Source organism: Alosa sapidissima, chromosome 11, assembly GCF_018492685.1.
Source record: "Alosa sapidissima isolate fAloSap1 chromosome 11, fAloSap1.pri, whole genome shotgun sequence".
In the NCBI taxonomy this organism is placed as follows: domain Eukaryota; kingdom Metazoa; phylum Chordata; class Actinopteri; order Clupeiformes; family Clupeidae; genus Alosa; species Alosa sapidissima.
Genome location: NC_055967.1, coordinates 13,908,822 through 13,918,451, shown reverse-complemented (window position 1 = coordinate 13,918,451; position 9,630 = coordinate 13,908,822).

Here is a 9,630-nt window from a genome sequence, read left to right as displayed (position 1 = left end):
GCTTTGTCTACACTCGCCATTCTGATGACACGTCTTTTTATGACAGATATGAAGGTGATGCAAAGTGACTATCTTATGTCTTATAAACACAAGACTTGAACGTTTTCGTGGCGACATTCAAATTCAAATTTTCTTCATGCAAAATAAACATGCAAACTAAAGACATGCCCCAACTGGTAGACTACTGAGGCGGTGAAACTACCTGTCTTGCATAACCTGTCTTGAACTTCCCATTATCTAGAACTTTGGCTATGGCATGTGTCTTTCTGACAAGCTTTTGAATGTCTGATGATGATTGAGAGAATGTTTGACTTGTGTGATCAGTGTGTAACAAGCTCTACTCAACGTTCCCTTATAAGTACTTACTTAACATACTGTAGGTTTTGGGTCAAAATACTTGAGGTTGTTTATGAAAAACAGGGACTGGTGGGAGAGTTTCCTGTTTCATTTATATTGGATATTGACGTGTTTGCTGTGGGATATGTGGATTAAATGAGTATAGACTGTTTTGGAATATGGCGAAGGACGGGGAAATGAAATGCAAGGCCTCCTGAGCAGCAGAGCCCGGAACACATCTAAATGTTTATCTCATGGCACTCTGAAAGGCTTACAGACAGCTCCAGACTTGTTGTCATGTTTGCCTGCGAGCTAGTGCAGCAGCAAAGGGGGAATGTTTACATTTCCTTTTGTCATGAAAACAGAAAAGTTGTTTTTGTTGGTGCCTGGGAAGTAGTTAATGGCCTTTTCTTGTCAAAGGGCACGCTCACATGAAACTGCTTTCTGATTAGGAGGATAAGCCTGGAAGTCCTGTTTGATGTAGAGATAGATGAGAGTGATATCAAAAATCAATCAGCACCTACAATCATACAATTGTTTACAGAATAAATGTACTATAAAAATATGTAAAAGCTTTTGTTGAACAGGGATTACTCACCTTGCTAAGCAAAAGTATGCTAAGTATGAAAGCTGGTATTGTTTATCATATCATAAGTTCAGTACTCCCTTCAGGTGGAACATTTTTATGTGAATCTGCTGCTTGTATCTGTTTGATGACACATGCATCATGCAACTTGAGAAATACAGCTGTAAAATGTATTTCTCAAGCTAGCCTGCAAGGTAATGCTAACCGCACAGTGAATGTAACTGAACAGGAAATGTGCCATCTAGCACAACCAAAACACACTAGACAAGTTAAAATCACGTAATACACAATTTGCAAAAGTTAAAATCATACCACGTGCCTTATTTGCATACATTTGCATCCTAAATACCCATCCTGCAGTTCCGTCCACTAGTTTTATGTGTGTCATGAGTCGAGATCACGGTCTGCCATAGCTCAAAACCCAACTATCTCTACAGTCCAGCTCCTGGGCTTCAGCGCCAGCTCATTTTTGGCCCTGCAGAATCTGGAAACGATGAAAATGACTTCCTTGAAAATGAGGCCTTTTATACATTAGAACCCCACAGGTTGACCTCAGTTCAGTTGGAATTCCCTGCCCCCGCACTCTTTTTTCCCCCCGCTGTCTGGCCGTCTTATGTAATGGCCCCTTCAGCAGCTACCACCATGCTCCAGAGCAGTGAAGGAAGGAGAAGAGCATGGGACCGATGGGGGTGGAGACAAAATAAAAGCGTACAGGGAGACAAGCTGATGGAGGAAGTCACACGGAGCCCCTGACCTAGGCCTGTAGGAGCTGCCCAAGCATGCTCTGCAGAGAGGGATCTGATCAGCGGGGTCTGATGTACAGATATCATCACATGGAGAGGAGTGGGGAACAGGGGGGCTGTTGTTTCAAACCTGATGTCAGCGAGACCAGCAGAACAGGACAGTCACATTGGTTAGAGCATCTAGCACTGGTGGTCTGAGTCAACTTTGTCAAATTTCACAATTTCAGAACAAAGGAAAATATGGGAAAATGCATGTAGAATTAAAGACAAATCCTGTCGTAGAAGGTAGGTGTGCAATTAATTGATATTCCATATTGATGCTTGTAAGTTCTTTTAAGAACTCAAATAAGTCACAAAATAGAGACAAAGTGAAAAGCTCACAAATATATACATACAGAAAACAGTCATATATATATTTGGGTCTGTGTGATAGAGGAACACTCTCTATATGAGCTTGCACAAGGTATAAGTGAAGTGCTTTGTAATGTGCATATTAAAAGCAGCACTCTGCCTGGTGTGTGGCCTGCGAGGGCTTTGTTGTAGATTACCATTCCAAGACAACCCAGGGCAACAGGCAGCCAAAGGGTGAGGGGGACATGAGACAGACAAGGGCTCACTCCTTTCTTTCTCTCTCTCTCTCTCTCTCTCTCTCTCTCTCTATTTCTCTCTTTCTTCTCTCCCTTTCACCAATTCTCAGAACACACACACACACACACACACACTCACACAAAACAACAACAGCAACAACAACAGATACAATACACAGAAACCAAAAACACAAACTTTTTGCGCTTATATGCAAACACTCAAAGACAGAAACCCGTTTACAAACTTACAAGACGTATGGCTACCTGTCACACTGAGTAACATATATACAAAGATATACACATAGTATATACGCGCTGTAATCATATATAAAATGTTTTTTCCATGTGCACACTGCCAATCACATTCAGGATAAAGCATTCAGCTGTGTCTGTGCACTCTGCCTTGATCCAAACAAATCTATGTTTTCAATGTTTGTATGAATTCACAATGTGGTCAAATCTGTAGTTGATTAACATAAAGACTCCTCCAGTCCTGTACCACACAGTCTCCATGTTTTTTGGGTGAAGAGAACACTGGGGAAGAGTTGGGGGAAATACCCTCATTGCCTGCAATCTGATCCAGGAAGACAATCCCTCCTTCCCAGTCTGAATAACCCCCCCATATGCTCTGCCAAATCAGCCCTCACTGCAGCCTGCCCAGCAACCACCCGGCAGCCCGCCGCAGCCACCTCAAGGTACAGCGCGCCTGCCTGGCCCCTCCTCATGCGGCGCAGCCAGAGGCGTGCTCCCAGAGAGGCACACATGCGCCCCCTACAGGTGCACCTCCTCCACTCTGCCTTTGTTCTCTGCTTGCAACTCGTGCCTCCGTTTCCTTTCAGCCAAGGGAACAGAGTTCAGCCTTAGTCCATGCCTTCTTACCAAATGAATGTTGTCTGACATTGCAGAAGCAATAATTTTGAAATTGAAAGCACTATAGTTGGTTTCAAAGATGCAGTATAGTGTGAAGTTAGGTGTGTGTTGGTTTGTATGTTTGTTTGTTTTTTCCTATATGTACTTCATTCTCCTTCATTCCTGAAATAATAAAACAATGTCCTATAAAGTACTATGGCATAGATTTAGATAAATGTGTTCAAATTATCACATTCTATTTATTTACAAGCTAACATTTCAATGAATAAATCGACCACATGGTGTTCTACACTATTGGTTTACCATACAGCATGATGTTTTGTGCTGTACTTATATGTAACAACAAAACACTAAGAATAAACCAGACAAAACATGTATAAATGTGCTATTAAAACACAGGAAATGTGTTATTTCAACAGAGAGGAATTAGCAATGAGGTTCTTTCTCCAAAGTAGTTGCACAACCATGCAAAATTACCATATCACGTGCTTCTTTGAGAAATTGTTAATATCAGCTGCCCTTTTAGTCCAGCAGTCAGATAGTGTTTCTCATTCATCCACACACATATAGACAAGTGACAAAACAATACATTGGGAAGATCAAGTAAAATTCTTTTTAAACTTTTTGGGATTCCCCCTATAAATCTTGTCTTTTGTTATCATACTCTTTGTAGCTTCCATCAGAACATGCCAACAGGATTGTGTTCTAATTGTGAGCAGGTGTATTGAAGCAGGTGTATTGGGCTACACTTTTGGTCAGCTCCCACCGGTGTTAAGTTGCCCCATATCTCATGTTAGGAAATTGTGGCACTCAAAAATGACAAAAAGAAAATGAAACCATCTTAGAGCAGGAGTCTTATCATTTTCAAACTCATACCTCGAGGAGGATTTCTCACCCTTACAGTACAATGGGCCATAATAGCTTTATCTTTTCACTGAGACCTTCAGGACACAGCTCCACGGGGATCTCCACACAGAAAGCCTTTGAGCAGATGCAAGCAGACCTCTGATTTATCATGTGTCGCTGCACTGCCACGGTGTAACAAAGTCTTTCCTGTTGGATATGGATCCCTTCGGAGAAGGGGCTGTGCAGGCTGGGGTGGCTGCAAGAGAAGAACTGTGTCATCTGGTCTTTTGGAACACAGGAGCCCGTCCATCAGGAGGGTTCCCTCCCTGTACACTGGGATTCGTGCAGAGTGTGTCAAGCCCTGAACACTTTTGGAAGTTGCACTTCCTCACATGACCAGAATACATAACATAAAGAGAGAAGAGGACAGAGGGGTGGAAAATGCCGTCCTTCTGTGTACTGATGTTGCTTTAGGTCAGAAAGAGCCCACAAAGATGCCTTTGTTTCCAGATCTTCCCGTGTTAGCTGGGTCGAGCTACTCTACTTTATAGCTTTAGCAGTGCTCAGGAGGAAGTAGCGTTTAAAAACGATGTATGTATGAGAAAGTCCTTTTACTCATGGCAATATATGCTTCTTGGCCATTAATCATGTTTTAAACCACTGCCTGCTTGGAATTAAAGTGCTGTTAAGAGAAGCGAGTTGTTTATATGTTGTCATGGTCCATTAGCACATCTCCAAATGCACAACTGACACATCCATCATTGCGTTTGCATGTATCTGAATAGCCCCTGGCGAGCAGTGTACTGCTAAGGTCACATGTCATTGCGTAAATATTTGTGAATGGGGGGTGACTGATATGGAGAAGGCACCAGACTCGCCCATTCACAAATTCCAACCGTTGTTGAGACTGGGAGAAACCAGAGATATAGGGGACGTGCTGCTAATGCGCTTTATTTGCCCATATTTTTATGAAAAGAAAAAGAAAGAAAGGAAGAAAAGAAGGAAGAAAGAATTTAAAACACACAGATAGGCATTAGTCAAACACTGAAATATAAACAGTATGTGATTCTCATTTATATAGACTGCTTAAGACTATTTGTACGACATGTATTATAACATTATAGTAACAAAGGAGATTTTTTCATTTATCTGTTTTCAGCTTATGCACCCAAACACAGTGCTCTTCTTAAGTCATCTGAGAAGCAGGTCCTTAAACACGCAACACTGCTATTCATTGTACTGCATTGCATTGTCTCAAAACACACACAGACACACAATCACACATAGTCCTCAAGGTGCAATTGCAACGAAGCAAAATTGGTCATGAGGTGTCCAGTCTGTGTGTTGGGGTGAATAATAGCCATAAGTTCCTAATAAGCGGGGAAACTTTCTCCAGACTGTGGAGGAGACCTGTGTCGTGTTGCTTTGGAGAGCTGCCAGAGGTGGATAAAACATACCAGGGGGTCTTTCCTCCACTGCCCAGCCAGAGAAAACATTACCTTGTGATGGAGATGTAAAATGTCTGCCTGAACCAGATTTATGGCGCTGCACTGAAAACCTTTATGATTATGACTTCCATTGATCTCACCCCTGTGTAATGAATAGGCTGAGTTTATTTGATGACTTTGGGGTGCCATTGGAAGGTTTTGGTTTGTTAAAAAAAAGATTTTCATGAACAGTCTCCTTCTGTCTGAATCAGACCATATGTGCATAGGGCTGTGAAGTTATATTGATATTAACCATATTAGTCTAATCATTAAACCTTTTTCTTATTTCCATGAATTACTAGATGTTTTCAGTCATGCTTCAATTGTTACAGACTTCAGCTAGTGTGGCTCTGTTTTGTTGCAGCTGGTGTTTGTGTTTTCTCTCTTTGTGGTGAACACACTTCTTTAATGTGAATGAATCTGTCCTGCCTCACATGTGGTCAGGTCGGTACAGTGAGTCCATGCACCAGTTGCTGTCCTTCCCCCGGTCAATTCACCAGTCCCCTGTGCCATTCATCTTCACTATCTCCCTGTCTTTTCAGAGACTTCAGAGATTTGTCAGCATGAATGGAGGGTCCAGCATTGTCTCGGCTGAGCAGCTCATTCCAGCACTTCTCGCTGACCTCTCCACATTTAACCTCTCACCCGGAAGGGCAATATTAACTCTTCACTGGTTTCGGAGCAGGGCTCCCCAGCCTGGCCCCCATACATTCCGTGAGAACATTCCTGAGGTGTTGCCATTTAAGATCAACCATTCTAGCATTGACCTCTGTCCTGGGCCCCCTTGATCTCCACTCTCTTGTTTCCCCAGCCCTGCCAGTGCTCTGCACAGAGAGGAAGAGGCCTGGGGGTGGGGGTAGATGAGGGGGGGGGGGGGGGGGGGGGTTAGACTGCACCCTCTCAAGAGGCAGCCCACCCAGCCTGTCAGGGGGACCAGCAGCCCAGAACCCTCCATCCCCCTCCAACTTCCTCCTCTTCTCCGTCTCCTCACCTTCTCCGCTTAACACAAAACACCTGGGAGACTTCTGGGCTATGTACATAGAGTCTTTTTTTCTCCTCCTGGTCACACAAGGCAATGTTACTTCAGTCATGCTAACCGAAGCATACCCTCTGAGCAAAGAGGCATTCCAAATGGTGACAGTGCAAAATTAGCATCTCAATCAGCAAAGCCCCGCATTCATCACCTTAATGATGAAATCTGGACAGGGAACTGAATAAGTCTTTCTCTTGGAGGGTTCACAAGGTTTGTCCCAAAGAGTTTACCGACAATAAATCATGTAAAGCAGATTTGTAGGTTGAACACTGCATGATCAGTGTGAACTGCAGTTGTCTTTCTCTTGTCTACATCCTTGTCATAGACACTTCTAAGACTTATTTCATCAAATGCACTGGCTCCAATACAATAGTCCCTACCTCAAATTGACCAGGATTGATACAGGAGGAGACTTATTTAAACATATCAACCAGTCACAAAACTGCATGAATATGATGCAGTAATACCAATACATTTTTTTTTAAATATTAACAATGAATGGATGAAATAGATCTTTTTTGTGTCGATAAGAATATTTAATTTTCACAAGTTGTGGAGATAAATTACTTGAATCTATGTAACTTTAGTCAATCTAAAAGTAATGGAAAATGAGCAAGAGTGGATGATATGAGGAAACCCTTACACAGGAGGAGCAAGATTTACAATCACAATTACAATCACTTTTTTGCTAAAATGAGCACAGTTGTCTCTACAAAAGCAAAAGACATAAACTTACTATTAACTTTGTGGTTAGACAAAAACCTACAGCTAACTTTGTGGTTGCTATATTTGTTAATATCCTATGTTTAAACAAGAATGTGAGCAGTCTTTCCAGCATAGACATCAGCTGGAGAAACTGTTTCACTGCGTGAAAAGCGCATGTGCTTTGTTTTGTGTGTCAAGTCATTGCTGGGTCACTCCAAAGGGCGCCTTGTGTGACAGCCCACCTGTAAATGGCAGCTCTGCATTATCTTGGTGGCGGTGGATGAAAAGAACGCACTATCAGAGACCTTGATTATAGCAGCTTGGCTGTTGACACAAACAGGCCAAAAACCTGGTGAACTGCCTCTAACATCTGCTGTCACTCACAACCTGACCAGCTTTAACACACACAAACATCATTTCATGTTAATATACTAAAAAGGCTGAAGTAATAGGAGTCCTGTGCACATTGCACAAAGCAAGGTCCATAAAGACATGTCTAAATGATTTTGGTGTGGCTTGGAACTCGTCTGGCTTGTAGAAAACAGGGTTATCGACATCATCAAACACCTTTGGGAGGAACAACAGACATTGCGAGCCAGGCCTTCTTGCCTAACGTCAGTGGCTGACCTCCCAAACACTCTTCTGAATGAATGAGAAAATATTTCCACAGACACTCTAAAATCTGCTGGAAATCCTTCCCAAAAGAGTGTTACTGTTACAGCTGAAGAGGGGGACCAACTCCATAATCGTACCTATGGATTTAGAGTGGGATGTCATTGAAGTTATTGTGGGTGTAATGGCAGGCATCCTAATACTTTTGTTTATACACTATAGTGTATCTAAATCTACATTTAAAATGTATCTTTTATTTGATTGTGGTAAATTGCACTGGAACAGGCCAATGGTTATATATATGTGTTTACACTTACGTATAAAATATACACGTCACAGAAGAATATAAAACTAGCTATAATACTGTCATAAAGCTATTTGAAAGAGCCGAAATATATCCAACATTAGCTTCCTATTTGTCTAGCAGAGGGTTTACACAGTGTGAGTCATAGGATCGCTGGCTTTGTAATGAAACTAAAAGTAAGATATGTTATCAGCTGACAACATCTCCGGATGTTGACATTTTTTCCATGTACCTGTACCTAGCCTGATGGGTGGGTGTCCTTGAGCAGTCAGCTCAGATTCCTGTTAGCACTAACCTCATTTGTTCCCCTGTTAACTCCAGGGGAAAAGGAAGTGGAGGCACCAAATTAGTTTGCCTTGCTCTTCATTTGTCATTCGTGACATCATACAGTAAATGCGTTTGCCTATTGTATGGACATTTCTTCTCCTGTAAAGATACTTTTGCCTGTAGTATGGCAGTTTTTTTCTTCTGACAAGATACATATTCAGTTTTACTGTGATATCACCAGGACATAACTGTTTTTACCAATATGATTCATTTCTTCTATTAATAACACATTAACACTTTCCTTTGTGACTCATGCAGGAATCCAAACAATAGGACACAAAGAGCCGTCTAAAATCAACTGAGAGTATTTGTCTCAAGCTTGGGAAAGTATGTACACCCAGCACTTATCAAACTCACTTTTCAGCTCAGCTCACTGGAGACAAGAGTTCACCAAGCACAATTAGCTCCATTCTGTTTTACACCAAACACATTTTCTATGTGCCACATGTGCAGGAGACAGAATACGTGTGCAAAGATAAACATGACTTCATGCGGGATTGTGCCGAACCAAAGTTAACTCAGAATTCCACACATCAATAGAATTTATTTTTTGCACAGATATGACTCACTGTATTATATACTGTAGTAATACAACTCAGGACACAGTAAGCATACTGTATTTCCTGAACAGAACTATAGGTCCATTTCTCAATTTCCTGATTTTTTCAAAACAAGTTTTATGGGACAGTGGGATAATTTTAGGACAAAGAAAGTAGCAAAGAATTTTGAGAGCATGGTGTAGCCCTCATGCTGGTGCAGGCAAAACATCTGGCCTTGAGAACTACAATACAAGAGATATGCTTTGAGTAAGCATTATGCAATGTACATGATTGTGCAATTAATTTTCAGAAACATATCTGTTCTCTGTAGATTTTTAAATGAAAAACTTTGAACAGATAATAGTACATCTAAGATGAATTGGGACTGGATTGAGGTAGTTAAGAGTGCCTAATACACATTTTATAGATCATTTACAAGAGCAGTCAAACAGAGTTATAGTATGATTGCAATCAGGGGATAGACCATTTCAGAGTGGACTTGAAATGGTCATATTCAGGGTTGTAGTGGTAAAATAACAGGTGGGTAAACTATGAATTCTGTGATCTCGGTGAGGTGGACTGTGACATGCGGTATAAGTTTTTTTAAAAAGGCATTCAGAACATATTTGATGATGGTGGAGGTTATTGTCCAATG